We start from the raw sequence: 19,390 nt of genomic DNA on the forward strand, positions 1-19,390 counted from the left end.
TTGTCGGGGTCTGGGGCCAATCCTTTGTCTGAAAACATGTAGCCAAAGAAGCTGATTTTGTTTTTCAAGAACTGGCACTTTTCTTTGTGCCGGGTTAGGCCGGACTCTCTGATCCGCTGGAGAACGCTGCGGAGCCTTCGTGGTGATCCTCCACTGACAAGGCGTATACCAACAGGTCGTCACTCACATTCAAAACTCCTGGGAGTCCGCTGATGACTTCGCCAATGGTGTTTCGAAACACATCAGTGGCACTTGAGATCCCAAAGTTGAGGCTCTTGTATCGTCTGAGGCTGACGTGGGTAGAGAATGTGGTAATATATCGGGAGTCCGGATGTAGGGGCAGTTGGTGATACCCTGACTGCAGGTCCATCTTTGAAAACCACACAGCGCCGTTTAGCTCCCCCAGAATGTCATCGATGGTGGGTTGTTATGTGACGTTCTCTTTTTATGGCTGCGTTTTGGGAGGCGCATGTCAACCCAGATGCGGACCTGCCCTGGCTGTTTGGGTTTTCTCGCCACCACGATCGGGGACACCCAGGGTGTAGGCCCACCGACCTTCTCTATGATCCCTTGCCGCTCCAGCGCCTCCAGCTCATCTTCGACTTTTTGTCGTAGGTGGAACGCTATGCGCCTATGCCTCAGCGCTACCGGTTGAACTGACCTTTTAGGCATCCAAATCCTTTGAAGATGTCGTCGAATTCCTCCATGATGGCCGCTAGTTCCTCTTCTTGGACAGCGAGAGCTAAAGAGATCAGCCTCAGATCTTCTGCTGTCTGGCCGCTTACCAGCATTCCGCTTCCTTCTTTGGTCACATTCACTGTGGTGGGGATCTTGGGATCCTGATGCCTGAGTTCAGTTTTGAAGCATCCCAAGAGTGGGATGGGTGTCTTCTGTTCGTAGGCAAATATCTGAATCCTTGCTTCGTGGAAGGGTTGGCGTGGACTCAATTGGTTATATACGTTGGTGGCCATCAGTTTGATTGAGGCCCCTGTGTCTATGGTGGCCTGCGCGTCTTGGTGATGAATCTAGATTCAGTACTTTGGGAGCCGTTGTCTTTTTCGTGGTGGTTGAACCACTGCGAATACATGATGGACGGGGTAATCGCCTGTGTAGTCGTCAATGTCTTCGCTGTCTTGCGTTTCAACTACAGTATGGGTCGTTTCTTTCCGGGGCTTCGACGACCTGCACACTGCCGCGAAATGGTTTATCCATCCACAGGCCATGCACCACTTCCATTTCGCCGGGCAGTCCTGCATGCGTGCCCCCACAGTAGCCACATTCCTTCTTTCTGTCTTGCGAACACTTTCCAGGGCTTTGGCGCAACTTGGATTTCACCATGTTCACCTGCTCCGTTTTGATGGGGTGGTGGAGAGCGGCCTCCGTGTGGGATGCTCTGGCCTTCGCTAGCACTTTTGACCGTCCTATGGTAAGGATATCAGCAAAGGATTTGCCGGATTCCTGGAGGATGTTCTCCCTGAGCTTTGATGAGTAGCAGCCTTGTATTATCTGGGCCCTGATCTCCTCTTGTTCATCCTGGAAGTCGCACGTGCTGGCTAGCTCTTTCAAACGCCCATGGAATGTGCTGCTAACTTGTGCAGAGCGCTGTGGAGCTGTGCAGTGATGCAGCGTGAGTTCAGTACTGCCGTCATCGCCAGTGTAAAAAGGCTGCTGCTCATGATATGAGGGGCGCGCTGCAGCTGCTGACAAAACACGCTACTCGGGTGTTAGTTTCTATGGCGCGGTCCCGACTAATTACACGGGGCCACGCCTCTTTATTTTATAGATGAACGCGTAGGTTCCAGCCGTGGGTAGACTGAACCACCACCCCGCCGGTGATCATTACAGTGGTAACGTTCAATAACATCCTGTAGCTACCAAATAAACACTCCATATTTCTTACATCATAGTACAGGCTAGTTCTTATTAGTCATTGGAGCTAGTGTTCACAATCAGTTAAAATGTAGTATGCGAGTGCTAAAACATATAAACCTTAACACCTTCGCTGCGGCGGCAATTCCGCCGCAGCGCTAGGGAGGAGGGGGGCCGCACGGCACCCCCATGCTCGTGACGGAACCGCTCCGTCACGAGCCTCGGGCGCGCTGTGCTTGTGTCGGAGCTGTTCCGTCACGGCCCCGCCCGCTCAATAGAACGCCCAGCGCAGGCGCGGAATCCCCGCTGCGCAGGCGCGCCGAGCTGGCCGTGACGGAACCGCTCCGTCACCAGCACAGCGCGACCGAGGCTGGTGACGGAGCGGTTTCGTCACCAGCATGGAAGGTGTTAAAACACTAAATTTACTATGTACAACACCTCGCTTATTTTGATAAAACCACAACTTAATATAAAACAAAACCATCAAATCTCTTTCACTGTTTTGACATTCTGGCAGTTGGCAACAGCCTATTATCCTTTGTCACTGTGATATGACATTTTCATTCTGCATGCCTACTCCTGCTTAAGTTGTGAAAGTCACAACTTCCTACTTTTTCTTGTGGAAGCAGTGCCGTTTTTTTGGGATGAATCAATAGTCTTGTTGAGATTGTATTGGTCTGAGACTCCAGGGTGACCCATCATCTGCATCAATAGGGAAGTGAATATTGATTCCCCTTTTTGTACTTTCACAGTTTTGTTTTGATAATAACCAAATCTCACTTTTCAGTTATTTTGATTCTTGGTCTGTTCACCATATCATGGTACTTCTTGGTTAACTTCGGTTTTCTACAATTTTTTGCTGAACTTTTATTTTACTGTCATCAATTTCTTCACATGGTCTTTTTTCTTTAAACAAACTGTCAAATTTTGGGGTGAGAACAGTATTACCTCTTCTCCCTCTCATTAAATAAAATGATAAAAAAAACTGGTTGTTTCATTTACTGTTTTATTGTAACTATTGGGTAGATGCATCAACGTTTACATTTGCGATTCCTTATTTGCGAAAAAGAAGGAATCGCAAATAAGGAATCGCAAATGGCAATGCATCATTTTTTTCGCAAATTTATTGCGATTCGGTAAAAATTGCATTTTTTACTGAATCGCATTAAATTTGCGAATTCTTAATTGCGAATTCGCAATTTGCGATATCGCAAATTGCGAATTCACACACATGATGCATCTCATGGACTAAACTGCCTGAAAGCCAGTAAAGCAATCAGGCGCAGCTGCTCCCTAGTTTGAAGGTGTGGTTTGGCAGTTTGCTGTGTGAGCTTTCCCTGGAGGTTGCTGCTGCAGTCTGTGCCTAACTTTTGTATTTAAAAATGGAAAATGAGAATCCTGTTGAAGAGGGGCCAGCCAGAAAAAGGAAAATTAAGTTTTCTGATCAAGAATTGGAAATACTCATTGAGGAGGTGACTGCAAGACAGGAGCAGCTTTTTGGTAAGCTGTCTCTTAAGGTCCCTGAGGCTGTTAAAAGGAACCTATGGATTGCCATACAATCAAAAGTCAATGCAGTAGGAGTGGCACATCGCGATATTAATAATCTCCAAAAAATATGGTATGACCTGCGCAGCCGTACAAAAGAGAAGCTTGCAAAGAGAATGAAATCTGCTAAGCTTACTGGAGGTGGAACACCCAGGGATAGACCCAACACTCCCCTGGAAGAAATGGTGGAAGCCACACTTTTGACTGAGGCTGTAGTTGGAGTAACAAACATTGATACATCAGAGATTCCAACTCCTACTGAAGGTAAGTGAATTGTATGTGGTTTACAAAGTCTGAATAGAGCCCATTAATTTTAAAGTGCTGATGTGTGTTCAACATTTTAAATAAGTTGTGTAAGAAATGATGTGACTGTGTCACCACCAACCTCCTAGTAATGTTATAGAACTGAAAGCAGTGCATTATGGGAGTTGTAGTTAATAAGATTTCGTTTTATACACAAAGGTAACATTTTCATGATCCCAAAACATTTGTTACCAACAAATATAAGAATGAGACTAGATTCATTTCAGTGACAACATTTGTAAACTTTATTACATATTGTAAGGGAAGTGCAAACTAAAATTAACAATATGTTTGCATGTTTTTTAATCATAGAGCAACTGCAAGACCTAATTGAGCAGGATTTAAGGGATTTACACAACCAAGATGTACCTGAAAAAGAAATGGAAAATGCTCCCAGTACTTCATCAGCAAATTCACAACCATGTGAAAGACAGAGAGTGCGACAACTGCTGCAGACAGATTCAGAAACTGAGCAGAATGTCAATGTTACAGAAAGCAAGCCTCAAAGCACTCCTACAGTCACTAATTCAAGGATGAGTAGGCGAAGGAGACTTCAGCAGTTTACAATGCGTCGAAGTACTGTGCGTGAAAGTGGTCAGGTTGGAGAGGGTCCCTTCACTGGCAATCTTGTTGAGGACAAAATATTAAAGGTACAGCGTCTGCAAGGCAAAGACATTAGGATTATTAAAGGAAAAATGGGACATATTAGCAAACAAATGGGTACATTGGCAAGCAGTATGAATAAAATGATCAATGTGATGAAAACAGGCCATGAAACATCTGCAATGAAGCTTGACCGTATTGCAAACTCTTTGGATACCATGTGCACAATGATGCAGAAACATCAAAAGATCAGTGGTAAAAGGCAGGTTCAACTCCTGAACAACATGCAGGCCCATAACAGGGAGATGACTTCCCTTACAAATTGTACACGTGCCCTCTACAAGCAGACCCTTTCAACCCAGGTACTCCTGATGTAAACTTTTAAACATATTCAAAAAGGTGTGGGGGCTACCTTTGAGACATCAGCAAATTCAAAGTCCAAGGCATCCCCTGAAAAGCATATACCAATGGGGGAGAGGTGTACCAGCAGTGCTCTGAGTGGCACATCTGAGCATTGCTTGAGTGGCACACGGCGAAGTAATAGGAAGCAGAATGATGCCACTAATGTCAACATGCACACTGGGAAAAGTCCAGGGAAGGCATTAGGAGTGCGTGGCCATAAGAAATGACATTGCAATGCCTCTTGAGTGGTAATCATGAGGTCTAACTTGTTTGACATTCACTGCTTTTTATTTGTACATGCCTGATTTCAAAGGCCACAATTACGTTTAGAATACAGTTTAAGTGAAAAAACTATAGCTTATCATTTTCATTTACAATTAAATTTCACATTGGTTGCAACCAAAGTATTTATTCAGAGTTTTTCTTACCTCATTTAGAAGTAATGCTGTGTGATGTCTGCCCTTCTCCTTCTCCCCTCTGCTGCCTCTGGTCCATGTGCTCTTGGTTGTGGTTGTGGAGGCTGATTTATATTTGGAGGTAAAACATCGTCCTCATCAAGTTCTATGCCTCTCTCAGTTGCTAGATTATGTAGCATTGCACATGCTGCCACAATTTTACAGCAAATGTCTGGTTGGTACTGCAATGCTCCTCCAGTTTTATGAAGTATTCTGAAGCGTGATTTCATCACTCCAAAGGTCCGCTCAATGACATTCCTGGTTGATATGTGCGCCTGGTTGTAGTGCTGCTCTTTCCTTGTACTTGGGTTTAGGTATGGAGTTAAGATGTAAGACCTCACTGCATAGGCACTATCTCCTGCAATGGAAAGCAATGTAAATGTAATGTAAGCAAACATGTGTGCAGTTCAATTATAAGTTTGTTGAGTGGAATGAAACATTTACCTAGCAGGTATCCATCTCCAAATTCACCAGCAAGCAGTCTAGCATGAATGGCACTATGTCTAAAAATGAAGGAGTCATGGGCACTTCCTGGGTAACTAGCAACTAGGTCTGTAATTATGGTTTTAGAATTACAGACAGCTTGAAAATTAAGTGAATGGAAGCATTTCCTGTTGCGACAAATATATTCATTTTCTGAGGGAGGGCAGATGGGGATACGTGTACCATCTACACAGCCAATTACATGAGGAAATTGAGCCATGTTGTAGAAATCCAGTTTGGTCTTCATTAAATCCTGTTGTGTGCTAGGGAATTGAATATGAAACCTTATACTTTGTAACATGGCATTTAAAAAGGCATTTAAAACATCTAGAGAGGGAACTCTGGGACACACCACCAGCAATGGCCACTACCCCCTGAAATGAGCCAGATGCAAGGAGGTGCAATGAACACAATACCTGCATATGGGTAGGTATGGTTTGTGTCCTGCGTGTTTGCCTCTGCAGAATTGGGTCCAATTCATGGATTAAATCTAATATTAAAGTGCCATTCAGCCTGTATTTCTTAAATATCTCTGCCTCAGTCTGCCCCAATAAGGTTATGCGCACTCTGAAGATTCTATCCTGTATGAGCCTTCTCCTCCAACCTGCAGCTGCTCTCAGCCTCTGCCTGCGTGCCAAAAAGTAAAGTGCAGCCATCTTGAAAGGCTGGGTCAAGGTCTATGAGGTCCTTATATGCTGCACAGGTGATTGACAGATCCAGTTGAACCACTTACTCAAATTAGCACCAGGTTCAAGTTCTTCTATTTTTAAGAATTCCTAATTGCAATTTTTCTAACAAATCGCAATTTGCTATTTTTGATGCATTGCATTTTTTCGCAATTTCACAAAGATTTGCAATTTTAGCGATTTTTTTAAGGAATCACTAATGAAATTGCGATTCCTAAATATGCGAAAAACAGTAAAAAATTGATGCATTCCAAAAACATGAATTGCATTCGCAAACGGCCGATTTCTGCGAATCGCACCGTTTGCGAATGCAATTTTCTTTGATGCATCTGGGCATATGTACTTTGTCCGAATATATTCTTTTACTGATTAATGTGACGCTAAAGCAAACTGTACCCTTTTTAAGAATCTATTTACACGTTCCACTTGGCCATTGGAAAAGGGACTATACAATGGGTTTTGTTCTGTTTAATTCCAAGATGTTTTTTTAAAAAAAGTATCATTTGTGTAAATACTAGTTGTTTCCCATTGTCAGATACTATTATTTTGGGTTGGCCTTCCATTGCAAATTTGTTTAAAAAATCCTCAATAATCACCCCTGTAGTTATAGTCTGAATGAATTTGTTATTTTGAGGAACGACATACCGGCACGACACCTTGGGCATATTCCCCACCTCGCAAACATGGGTTCCACGACAGCTCGAACCAACCGGCTTCACTTGTGAGGAGAAATCCATTCCTCTGTTTTGTGTATTCACAGCGCGGAACCAACGGCAACCCGGAAGCACAAGAACCTGACCCCGGAATTACTGCCGATCAGCCAATGAAACAAGACGAACTTGAGGAGGAGGCGGTTGATTCCAGGAGCGCTAGGGGAACAGGGAAGATGCCAGAAATGACGACGGAAGAAAAGAAGCCGTGCCTGCTGAAAACCGAAGAGCCATGGACTGAAGTCGCGGAGGAGGACGTGGACCAGGAGTCCAGAGAGCGGTGGTGCGAAGACTGGTGGAGTCCGCCGGAGGATGAAGGAGCGCGGCCGCAACTCAGGAGAGTTGCGGCGGAGCGGGTGAGTGGCAGCGTCCTCGGGGAACAAGAGGGTGGCGGGAGGAACGAAGGTGGAGAACTAACAAGGGTAGAGGGTATCGTTTCAGAGGGTGATGCATGTATCTCATACCCTGCAAATTGAGGATTGATGTACCCAGTTTCTGCATTTAAGTTTTCGTATGTTCCAATAAAAGCAAATTTACCCCGACTTACCCACTGTTTAAAACGCTATAATTTACAGGGAAGAAACCTTGTCTAAATTCATCCTTCCATGCAACGTCGGGTCCCCTAAGTGACCCTTACTTAATTCTACTGCATTTACATTAATTTTTCCTCCTTATAAACCGACCACAACGTTTCTTCTGGTGCACTTTGCGGTGTGGTGAAGGGTTCTTTAAACACAGAAGTAACTAACCAGCTTGCTGACGGATCCTTTCTTTTCCTTCTCTATGAGCCTCAGGGGTGAAGATTTTGACGAACAAGAAGAGGAGTTGAAACAGTTGCCCTCTACGGATCCTTCCAGCTCGGCCAGCTTTACATCGGAGGAAGAAGATAGAGACTCCCCTGTTGTGTCACCCATTTGTGTTACTTCTGATAATAAACAGAGACCTTTTGGTAAATACATACAGCCTCCTCGCCTGTATATAAAACCTGCCATCCCACAGTAATGGATCAATTTTGTGTAATAATCTGACAGAACCACAAAATATCTACAATTGCTTTCCAAAATATTGAATGGACCTGAGAAATAAATAGCAATTTTGGACCACGGTCCATCAGGAATGTCAACCAATGCATTTAGTTTGTACTTGTTTTCCAGTGTTTGTCTGCCCTAAAACATTGTACACAAAGCAACATATATATTTACATCTGTATCCGTACCATGCCACTAATAATAAATGTATAACAGTTGTTTTGTAACAGTGGTCCCTGGGTGTCCTTTATGTGCTAAACAAATGAATTTCTTCTGAATTTGATAAGGCGATACAAATAAATCATGTCTCCACAACTTGCAATTTCCACAGTCAATTCTTCAGCTACTTGTTGATAATTTTTATATTTTTGTCTAAATGTCTTAATGGGGACCATTTACTAGTTGAATATTCTATCACTTTCTCTAACATATTGTCTTTTCTAGTGCCTCCAATCATTCCTTCTCTGAAATGTTCCTGCCACTAAGCATTTTTGTATATTTGGGGGCTACAACACATTCCATGTCTTCCAAACATTCTTCTTCTACATGATCAGCTATTGGCAATCTGGACAAACAGTCATCAGGACTATTTAATCCACCAGGGATATGTTTTATTTTGAAATTAAATTCCTGTTTCTTTGCAATCAATCTGACTAATCTGGAAGATGCTTTTCCACTAACTCTTTCACATCCGTCCATCATGTAAACAAGCGATTTATGATCAGTTGCCAATTCAAAATTTTTCCACTGCCCAGACACATGCTAGAGTTCCTTTCAATTGTTCAGCATTTCTTAATCTTTTAGAAAATAAGGCAATAGTGTACTCTTGTCCCCACTTTTGTGTAAAAACGGCTCCAATGCCTACTATACTTACATCTACTGTGAAAATGTTTTTCCCACAGGAGTCACAGATGCAGTGCAGGTGCATCAACGATTGGCTTTCTTTGTTTCCTCAAAAGCATCATCTTGCTCTGTTTTCACTTAAACTTTGCACCTTTTTTTTTTAACAGTTTGCGCATTGTCTCACTGTATCTGCATATCCTACAATAAATCATGCATAATACTCACTAAGTACCATAAAGGATTTAAGTGCTTTTGTGTTACCTGGGTTTGGTGCTTCTCTTTTTGCTTTGACCAAGCCTTTCTTGGGTTTTAGTCCTTCTATAGATATGCACTAGTTATTCAATTTGGTCCTGTAATTCTGACATTTTGTTTTTGATACAGTCATGCCTCTTTTGTAAGGGTGAAAAATGCAGTATTTAAAGTTTCATTGTGCTATTGTACTGTATTTGCATGTACCAAGATATCATCCTGACATTTTTTGATACCTCTTACATCTTTGAAAATTATGTCCATTATTTTTTTTAAACGCTAGCGGTGGAGCCTAGCCTAAAAGGTAACTCTACATACCTGTAAGCTCCAAAAGGGGTGACAAACGTTGTATAATCTCAGGATCCGTCTGATAATTTAACTTGGTGATATGCTGACTTAAGATCTATCTTAATGAATACAATTTTGATCCCCATGTGGTTCAAGCATTTCCTTTATTTTCGGTAAACTACTATATTTTTATTTCAAGATCTCAAGTTGGGTATGCTGGAGAGCTTCAGGAATATTTACAACAAGGGGTGGTGAGGGACAGAGTCTCTGAATTAAACAGAATACTCTCACCCAGTCAAGAGATCAGGGCTAGATCCAACACCGTTTTTTAGCTCACTGCACCATCCCAGTTTCAGAACCTGGCTGTATGCAAATTAGTCTGTTCCTGTCCCAGTGCATGATGGGAACAGGGCAAACCAAACTACAAAAGCCAATTCTTACACTGGGAAGGAAACAAGCTACCGGGGACCGGTTTCTGGCATTTCAGCCTCTTCGGCCCGGCTTGCTTGAATCCTGATGGTGCAATGAGCAAGGGACTCACATCTGAGCATACCCTTCCACGCTTAGGGTGGACAAAAATATTTACAACAAGGGGTGGTGAGGGACAGAGTCTCTGAATTAAACAGAATACTCTCACCCAGTCAAGAGATCAGGGCTAGATCCAACACCGTTTTTTAGCTCACTGCACCATCCCAGTTTCAGAACCTGGCTGTATGCAAATTAGTCTGTTCCTGTCCCAGTGCATGATGGGAACAGGGCAAACCAAACTACAAAAGCCAATTCTTACACTGGGAAGGAAACAAGCTACCGGGGACCGGTTTCTGGCATTTCAGCCTCTTCGGCCCGGCTTGCTTGAATCCTGATGGTGCAATGAGCAAGGGACTCACATCTGAGCATACCCTTCCACGCTTAGGGTGGACAAAAATATTTACAACAAGGGGTGGTGAGGGACAGAGTCTCTGAATTAAACAGAATACTCTCACCCAGTCAAGAGATCAGGGCTAGATCCAACACCGTTTTTTAGCTCACTGCACCATCCCAGTTTCAGAACCTGGCTGTATGCAAATTAGTCTGTTCCTGTCCCAGTGCATGATGGGAACAGGGCAAACCAAACTACAAAAGCCAATTCTTACACTGGGAAGGAAACAAGCTACCGGGGACCGGTTTCTGGCATTTCAGCCTCTTCGGCCCGGCTTGCTTGAATCCTGATGGTGCAATGAGCAAGGGACTCACATCTGAGCATACCCTTCCACGCTTAGGGTGGACAAAAATATTTACAACAAGGGGTGGTGAGGGACAGAGTCTCTGAATTAAACAGAATACTCTCACCCAGTCAAGAGATCAGGGCTAGATCCAACACCGTTTTTTAGCTCACTGCACCATCCCAGTTTCAGAACCTGGCTGTATGCAAATTAGTCTGTTCCTGTCCCAGTGCATGATGGGAACAGGGCAAACCAAACTACAAAAGCCAATTCTTACACTGGGAAGGAAACAAGCTACCGGGGACCGGTTTCTGGCATTTCAGCCTCTTCGGCCCGGCTTGCTTGAATCCTGATGGTGCAATGAGCAAGGGACTCACATCTGAGCATACCCTTCCACCCTTAGGGTGGACAAAAATATTTACAACAAGGGGTGGTGAGGGACAGAGTCTCTGAATTAAACAGAATACTCTCACCCAGTCAAGAGATCAGGGCTAGATCCAACACCGTTTTTTAGCTCACTGCACCATCCCAGTTTCAGAACCTGGCTGTATGCAAATTAGTCTGTTCCTGTCCCAGTGCATGATGGGAACAGGGCAAACCAAACTACAAAAGCCAATTCTTACACTGGGAAGGAAACAAGCTACCGGGGACCGGTTTCTGGCATTTCAGCCTCTTCGGCCCGGCTTGCTTGAATCCTGATGGTGCAATGAGCAAGGGACTCACATCTGAGCATACCCTTCCACGCTTAGGGTGGACAAGAATATTTACAACAAGGGGTGGTGAGGGACAGAGTCTCTGAATTAAACAGAATACTCTCACCCAGTCAAGAGATCAGGGCTAGATCCAACACCGTTTTTTAGCTCACTGCACCATCCCAGTTTCAGAACCTGGCTGTATGCAAATTAGTCTGTTCCTGTCCCAGTGCATGATGGGAACAGGGCAAACCAAACTACAAAAGCCAATTCTTACACTGGGAAGGAAACAAGCTACCGGGGACCGGTTTCTGGCATTTCAGCCTCTTCGGCCCGGCTTGCTTGAATCCTGATGGTGCAATGAGCAAGGGACTCACATCTGAGCATACCCTTCCACCCTTAGGGTGGACAAAAATATTTACAACAAGGGGTGGTGAGGGACAGAGTCTCTGAATTAAACAGAATACTCTCACCCAGTCAAGAGATCAGGGCTAGATCCAACACCGTTTTTTAGCTCACTGCACCATCCCAGTTTCAGAACCTGGCTGTATGCAAATTAGTCTGTTCCTGTCCCAGTGCATGATGGGAACAGGGCAAACCAAACTACAAAAGCCAATTCTTACACTGGGAAGGAAACAAGCTACCGGGGACCGGTTTCTGGCATTTCAGCCTCTTCGGCCCGGCTTGCTTGAATCCTGATGGTGCAATGAGCAAGGGACTCACATCTGAGCATACCCTTCCACGCTTAGGGTGGACAAGAATATTTACAACAAGGGGTGGTGAGGGACAGAGTCTCTGAATTAAACAGAATACTCTCACCCAGTCAAGAGATCAGGGCTAGATCCAACACCGTTTTTTAGCTCACTGCACCATCCCAGTTTCAGAACCTGGCTGTATGCAAATTAGTCTGTTCCTGTCCCAGTGCATGATGGGAACAGGGCAAACCAAACTACAAAAGCCAATTCTTACACTGGGAAGGAAACAAGCTACCGGGGACCGGTTTCTGGCATTTCAGCCTCTTCGGCCCGGCTTGCTTGAATCCTGATGGTGCAATGAGCAAGGGACTCACATCTGAGCATACCCTTCCACGCTTAGGGTGGACAAAAATATTTACAACAAGGGGTGGTGAGGGACAGAGTCTCTGAATTAAACAGAATACTCTCACCCAGTCAAGAGATCAGGGCTAGATCCAACACCGTTTTTTAGCTCACTGCACCATCCCAGTTTCAGAACCTGGCTGTATGCAAATTAGTCTGTTCCTGTCCCAGTGCATGATGGGAACAGGGCAAACCAAACTACAAAAGCCAATTCTTACACTGGGAAGGAAACAAGCTACCGGGGACCGGTTTCTGGCATTTCAGCCTCTTCGGCCCGGCTTGCTTGAATCCTGATGGTGCAATGAGCAAGGGACTCACATCTGAGCATACCCTTCCACGCTTAGGGTGGACAAAAATATTTACAACAAGGGGTGGTGAGGGACCTGTTCCCATGATGCACTGGGCCAGGGACAGACTGATTTGCATATAGCCAGGTTCTGAGCTGGGATGGGGCAGTGAGATAAATAACGGTGATGGATCAAGCCCTGATCTTTGGACTGGGTAAGAGTTGTCTGCTCAATTCAGACACTCTGTTCATCACCACCCCCTTTTGTAAATCGATTTTGGCCACTATAGGTGTGGCAGGGTATACTCAGACATGAGTCCCTTTCTCACTGCTCCATCAGGATTCAAGCAAGCCGGGCCGAAGAGGCTGAAATGCCAGAAACCGGTCCCCGGTAGCTTGTCTCCTTTCTGGTAAAGAATTGGCTTGGTAGTTTAGTCTGCCCTGTTCCCATGATGCACTGGGCCAGGGACAGACTGATTTGCATATAGCCAGGTTCTGAGCTGGGATGGGGCAGTGAGATAAATAACGGTGATGGATCAAGCCCTGATCTTTGGACTGGGTAAGAGTTGTCTGCTCAATTCAGACACTCTGTTCATCACCACCCCCTTTTGTAAATCGATTTTGGCCACTATAGGTGTGGCAGGGTATACTCAGACATGAGTCCCTTTCTCACTGCTCCATCAGGATTCAAGCAAGCCGGGCCGAAGAGGCTGAAATGCCAGAAACCGGTCCCCGGTAGCTTGTCTCCTTTCTGGTAAAGAATTGGCTTGGTAGTTTAGTCTGCCCTGTTCCCATGATGCACTGGGCCAGGGACAGACTGATTTGCATATAGCCAGGTTCTGAGCTGGGATGGGGCAGTGAGATAAATAACGGTGATGGATCAAGCCCTGATCTTTGGACTGGGTAAGAGTTGTCTGCTCAATTCAGACACTCTGTTCATCACCACCCCCTTTTGTAAATCGATTTTGGCCACTATAGGTGTGGCAGGGTATACTCAGACATGAGTCCCTTTCTCACTGCTCCATCAGGATTCAAGCAAGCCGGGCCGAAGAGGCTGAAATGCCAGAAACCGGTCCCCGGTAGCTTGTCTCCTTTCTGGTAAAGAATTGGCTTGGTAGTTTAGTCTGCCCTGTTCCCATGATGCACTGGGCCAGGGACAGACTGATTTGCATATAGCCAGGTTCTGAGCTGGGATGGGGCAGTGAGATAAATAACGGTGATGGATCAAGCCCTGATCTTTGGACTGGGTAAGAGTTGTCTGCTCAATTCAGACACTCTGTTCATCACCACCCCCTTTTGTAAATCGATTTTGGCTACTATAGGTGTGGCAGGGTATACTCAGACATGAGTCCCTTTCTCACTGCTCCATCAGGATTCAAGCAAGCCGGGCCGAAGAGGCTGAAATGCCAGAAACCGGTCCCCGGTAGCTTGTCTCCTTTCTGGTAAAGAATTGGCTTGGTAGTTTAGTCTGCCCTGTTCCCATGATGCACTGGGCCAGGGACAGACTGATTTGCATATAGCCAGGTTCTGAGCTGGGATGGGGCAGTGAGATAAATAACGGTGATGGATCAAGCCCTGATCTTTGGACTGGGTAAGAGTTGTCTGCTCAATTCAGACACTCTGTTCATCACCACCCCCTTTTGTAAATCGATTTTGGCCACTATAGGTGTGGCAGGGTATACTCAGACATGAGTCCCTTTCTCACTGCTCCATCAGGATTCAAGCAAGCCGGGCCGAAGAGGCTGAAATGCCAGAAACCGGTCCCCGGTAGCTTGTCTCCTTTCTGGTAAAGAATTGGCTTGGTAGTTTAGTCTGCCCTGTTCCCATGATGCACTGGGCCAGGGACAGACTGATTTGCATATAGCCAGGTTCTGAGCTGGGATGGGGCAGTGAGATAAATAACGGTGATGGATCAAGCCCTGATCTTTGGACTGGGTAAGAGTTGTCTGCTCAATTCAGACACTCTGTTCATCACCACCCCCTTTTGTAAATCGATTTTGGCCACTATAGGTGTGGCAGGGTATACTCAGACATGAGTCCCTTTCTCACTGCTCCATCAGGATTCAAGCAAGCCGGGCCGAAGAGGCTGAAATGCCAGAAACCGGTCCCCGGTAGCTTGTCTCCTTTCTGGTAAAGAATTGGCTTGGTAGTTTAGTCTGCCCTGTTCCCATGATGCACTGGGCCAGGGACAGACTGATTTGCATATAGCCAGGTTCTGAGCTGGGATGGGGCAGTGAGATAAATAACGGTGATGGATCAAGCCCTGATCTTTGGACTGGGTAAGAGTTGTCTGCTCAATTCAGACACTCTGTTCATCACCACCCCCTTTTGTAAATCGATTTTGGCCACCATAGGTGTGGCAGGGTATACTCAGACATGAGTCCCTTTCTCACTGCTCCATCAGGATTCAAGCAAGCCGGGCCGAAGAGGCTGAAATGCCAGAAACCGGTCCCCGGTAGCTTGTCTCCTTTCTGGTAAAGAATTGGCTTGGTAGTTTAGTCTGCCCTGTTCCCATGATGCACTGGGCCAGGGACAGACTGATTTGCATATAGCCAGGTTCTGAGCTGGGATGGGGCAGTGAGATAAATAACGGTGATGGATCAAGCCCTGATCTTTGGACTGGGTAAGAGTTGTCTGCTCAATTCAGACACTCTGTTCATCACCACCCCCTTTTGTAAATCGATTTTGGCCACTATAGGTGTGGCAGGGTATACTCAGACATGAGTCCCTTTCTCACTGCTCCATCAGGATTCAAGCAAGCCGGGCCGAAGAGGCTGAAATGCCAGAAACCGGTCCCCGGTAGCTTGTCTCCTTTCTGGTAAAGAATTGGCTTGGTAGTTTAGTCTGCCCTGTTCCCATGATGCACTGGGCCAGGGACAGACTGATTTGCATATAGCCAGGTTCTGAGCTGGGATGGGGCAGTGAGATAAATAACGGTGATGGATCAAGCCCTGATCTTTGGACTGGGTAAGAGTTGTCTGCTCAATTCAGACACTCTGTTCATCACCACCCCCTTTTGTAAATCGATTTTGGCCACTATAGGTGTGGCAGGGTATACTCAGACATGAGTCCCTTTCTCACTGCTCCATCAGGATTCAAGCAAGCCGGGCCGAAGAGGCTGAAATGCCAGAAACCGGTCCCCGGTAGCTTGTCTCCTTTCTGGTAAAGAATTGGCTTGGTAGTTTAGTCTGCCCTGTTCCCATGATGCACTGGGCCAGGGGCAGACTGATTTGCATATAGCCAGGTTCTGAGCTGGGATGGGGCAGTGAGATAAATAACGGTGATGGATCAAGCCCTGATCTTTGGACTGGGTAAGAGTTGTCTGCTCAATTCAGACACTCTGTTCATCACCACCCCCTTTTGTAAATCGATTTTGGCCACTATAGGTGTGGCAGGGTATACTCAGACATGAGTCCCTTTCTCACTGCTCCATCAGGATTCAAGCAAGCCGGGCCGAAGAGGCTGAAATGCCAGAAACCGGTCCCCGGTAGCTTGTCTCCTTTCTGGTAAAGAATTGGCTTGGTAGTTTAGTCTGCCCTGTTCCCATGATGCACTGGGCCAGGGACAGACTGATTTGCATATAGCCAGGTTCTGAGCTGGGATGGGGCAGTGAGATAAATAACGGTGATGGATCAAGCCCTGATCTTTGGACTGGGTAAGAGTTGTCTGCTCAATTCAGACACTCTGTTCATCACCACCCCCTTTTGTAAATGGAGAGCTTCAGGAGGCTGAGGGTCAGTGTCAAGTGGCTTCTCCGCAGACATTGAACCCTGCTACCCCCAGGCTGACTTCAGAGGATGACCCCTTGCTGGGCTGATGTATAGTCTGTGGCTGTGTGAGATGAGTGGGTAGGAGCTCTGCAGACTGGGCAGATGGCGGAGTGGGCCGATGACTCGGGAGTATGAGTTCAGGGGGGACGAAAGAGAGTCGGTTTCCTTATACGCGCCCATAATTGGTATCTCGAGACAGCTGCCACTATATGCCCATATTCAACAGACTGTGCTGTTCTGGGTTGCTACCCTGGGTTTGTCTTTCGCTAACCCTGCTCAGATGCGCTGGTGCAGCCCCCCCAGGGAACTTAGGGGCTTCACGCCCATCCATGACTGTTACTCTGCCTGCTGCTAGAGGATCCTTTATAGGTCTACTTTTCTCTCTCATTAGAGACAATCCCTCGCCACCTCATGCTGCCAAGTTTTTTCATTATAGTTTGTGTTGGCTTGTACTGCACATAATCTCCAACTGTGGGTGTTGTTCTGTATGTTATTACTAGACAGCAGGTGCCAGCAATGATGCTTATGAGCGGAGCACATGGGCAAACAATTTAGACCGCTGTGACACCTTGCACTGCTTATCTGGAGTGTATGTTGATTCGTGGCACTTTATCCCTCTTTGCTGTATTACGGCCTGATGGGTTGATATGTAATACGATACATGTGCAGTATTGTATAAAAACAAGTTAAAAAATAAAATAATAATAAAAGAGAGATCTCAAGTCAGTACACATCCTAATGTCTCCTGTTTTCTTTTTTTAGTAACTACTGTAGCAGAAACCCATTTGGAAGAGTCCATGGGCTCATTACCCAGTCTTTGCATAGTTTTTCGAGTAACAATTTTAACTCACTTCTTACTGAAAGTGGAACTGGCCTAACTTTGAGGTTAGTGGGAATTGCTTTGTCCTTCAATTTGATTACTTGTTCAAATCCTTTCACACATCCAATGTGATCATAAAAAACGTATTTATTTTTACTTAAAACACTATCTAGATTAGTTGTTCTTCTCCCTCACCTATGCAAGATACTGGATTTTCATCCAGAACAATAGGTTCAGGTGATCCTGGTTTTAACATTATTCCAAGACTTGCCAAATCCTTCCAGCCTACTATGTTTCTGCCCCTTTCAGCAACATAAATCTTAGTATTGATTGTTCTTCCTTTTAAACTTAACATATCCTCATAAAATCCTAGCATATCTATGTAGAATTCTCCAAATGCCTTCAGATTTACATCAGTATTCTGTAATTATAACACATTTGAACAGATAAAATGGTTATAGGCGACACTGAGTCCGCTGTAACCCATAATTCAATTTTCCCTATTTTCACATTCCCAAGTTGTGCTCTGATTTTGCCCAAATAATCTTTCACTGTTAGTACTATATTTGAGCAGATTTCTTCATCAAACACATCAATAGTATTAACTTTCACCTTTGTGAAATTACTTCTTTTCAGATTTTATATACAGAAGCAAAGTGACCAAACTTAAAGCATTTAAAACACACCATTTGCTGATAGCTGGGCATCCTTGAAAATCCGCCATATGACTCTTAGAGCGATCATTTCGGCATTGTACCTGAATGCCCGCTCGATACCTAAGCATGCTATCGAGGTAAGGAGCCTACTTTAGGCAGATAAACCGGAAATCTGCCTCTTTACAGAAACTTGGCTGCACAGTCAGGCGGCACCAGACTTAGTGGCTGCCTTTCCCTCGGAATACCGTATAATGAGGGTGGATAGGGAAGGGAAGAGAGGGGGAAGTCTAGCAATTGCAGCCAGAGCCCCTATTGAGGCCAAGCTACTGGAATCTTTGTCCAGTCCTATGCTTAAAATCATGATTGTGAATCTTCAATTCTCCAAAATGGACAGCTGGCGCGTTGCCTTAGTGTATAGGCCTCCGACCAGTAAAACAGGTTTTGTTAACTTATTATTTGAAACAATAGTTGCCCATGCCCTGGCCTCTGAGAACTTCATCCTATTGGGTGATTTTAATTACCATGGGGAACTTTCTGGTGACCCAGAGACTGGTCTCCTATTGAGCACTATGGAAAGCCTGGGTCTTACACAAAGAGTTATGGGCCCCACCCACTGTGCGGGCCATACCCTTGACCTAATCTTTACCAGCTCTTCTAAACTCAGTATGGAAGATCCTCTCCCCATGATCTGGACGGATCACTATCTTTTAAAGTTTAGTTTCCCGTATAAGATTTTAACCTACCCTGCGAATGACATTAGAGTGCGGATCCGCCCATGGCATAAACTCACACCTGAAGCGTTCCTGGCCCACTTCAAACCTGGAGATGGTCCTCTTCCTTCTTTAGAGCGAATGGTAACTAATTTGGAGTCTTCCATCTTACAAGCCTTAGACCAAATCATTCCTGAAACTGCTGTTAAAGCAAAATCGACAGCTTCCCCATGGTTTACGACCAATCTAAAGAAAGACAAATTAGCTAGCAGAGCTGCAGAGCGCCACTAGCGAATATCCAGAACGAAGGTGGATAGAGCCAAGTATAAGCTGCTCCATCTTAACTATATGCAAAATATAAAAATGGCAAAGAAGGCCTATTTGACCCAGCGTATAAACACCTCGGCGAGCTCCAGTAAGGAGCTATATAAGATATTGAAGGAATTTACGTCCCCTTGTGCTGAGCAGTCTTTGTTCAGTCCATCGCAAGAATGGGTTGAGTCAATGGCTGTATTTTTCGAGAATAAAATCAAAACAATTTATACTGCCTTTTCCATCTCAGACCCGGATCAACCCCCGCCACTTAGTAGTCTGGTGACGCTGTCACCCGGGGAGGTCTGTAGCAAAGCCTTTCATCTGACTGAATTTACCCCCATTACTGTCGAGGAGACCATGAAAGGCCTTGGTACAATA

This window comes from Lissotriton vulgaris, chromosome 5 (genome assembly GCF_964263255.1).
Source record: "Lissotriton vulgaris chromosome 5, aLisVul1.2, whole genome shotgun sequence".
NCBI lineage: Eukaryota > Metazoa > Chordata > Amphibia > Caudata > Salamandridae > Lissotriton > Lissotriton vulgaris.